The sequence below is a fragment of the Octopus bimaculoides genome, chromosome 3 (assembly GCF_001194135.2).
Source record: "Octopus bimaculoides isolate UCB-OBI-ISO-001 chromosome 3, ASM119413v2, whole genome shotgun sequence".
Taxonomy (NCBI): Eukaryota; Metazoa; Mollusca; class Cephalopoda; order Octopoda; family Octopodidae; genus Octopus; species Octopus bimaculoides.
The window spans coordinates 30,397,323-30,398,590 of NC_068983.1; the positions used below are offsets into that span (position 1 = coordinate 30,397,323).

General features: G+C 37.7%; 1 protein-coding gene across 1 annotated transcript in view; it reads left to right on the plus strand.

The window, feature by feature from the left end:
• Positions 1-1,268, plus strand: part of LOC106868471 (cell death abnormality protein 1) — a gene marked incomplete at its 3' end in the record, with an annotated part of 329,389 nt that overhangs the window by 193,345 nt on the left and 134,776 nt on the right. The window lies entirely within an intron of this gene.

The following is a 1,268-nucleotide window of genomic DNA, read 5'->3' on the forward strand; positions in this document are numbered from 1 at the left end:
ATATATAATTAGCTAGATAGAACATCTGTATAAGAGATGAAAGGAGTAACTATACTGAGATGTTATGTTTACCGCCACTCAAATATAGCTGTTCCGTAGGAACCGACGTTACTGCTGTTTTTAGTTCCAGAGGACAGGTCCTCCAGCTGGTTATTCAATGCAATCTGTGACCGATATATATTGTATGTAGGCGAGTGAAGCCTACCATATTCCAAACACGAGACTACCAGACCGTACGGTTTCGATCTCTTTGTTGGTCATCCTCGGTGGTGCATACTCTTTCGATAGAGATAGCAGTTGTTAATTCCAGCTCGCAATATATAGAAATCAAGTGACACACAGTACTGATCTTGCAACAAGCAAATTAGGTAGTTAGAAAAGGCTAAAATAATTTTATCATGAAGAACATTTTAGCGCCGGTTTCAGTCTTTGCGACTTTTTAAACTTAGAGTAAAGAATGAAAAACAATCAAATTGTGGAATGTTATTTTAATAATATTTCCATAGTTTTCAAATACAAGGGACATTTTCCTTTTCTCTGTGTCTCTCGCTTTTACTTTTGTGAAGGCTCGGTATGTAGGTAATAGCAGATCTGAAGAAATATTTAATATGAGGGATGAGAGTTCTTGGTTTTGATTATTTAATCAGCAGTAGCCTAATTGGCTTGTATGCTTTTATTTTTCCTCACTCTTACTTTTGTTTTATTTATTCTTTCTTTACCCTTAATTTATATTAGGACCTCTCCTTACTTCCCATTGCTCTAAACCTACTATAATAAAATATCACCTACATCCCACTCCAGTCTACCTAAGAGCCAGTCTAGCAGACTTATGTCTCACCCGGGTCACTGACCTTAGAGGAATTCCAACCACGTTCGTTACCTCAACAGCTCCTTTATACGATCCAGTGGCTAAAGACATCATCAGAAGGAACCACGTCCGGTTTCGGCCCCTCAACGGTTAAATTTGTTGGTCATTCTCCCATTTCATAGTTGGCCTCGATAGTCTTCAGCCACATCCTTGTTGTACTCTTGGAATGTTCTCCTGTTTGTAAAATTACGTTTCATCTGATGATTACGTGTTTCTGTAATGGAATAATGTTCTCATTCTTGTATTAAAAATGAAAGTAAGAAACAGCTGTAATGAGCTGACAATTATCCATCGTAAGTTATCATTCATTTGATTAAACATACATACATACTATCTCTCTCTCTCTCTCTCTCTCTCTCTCTCTCTCTCTCTCTCTCTCTCTCTCTCTCTCTCTCTCTCT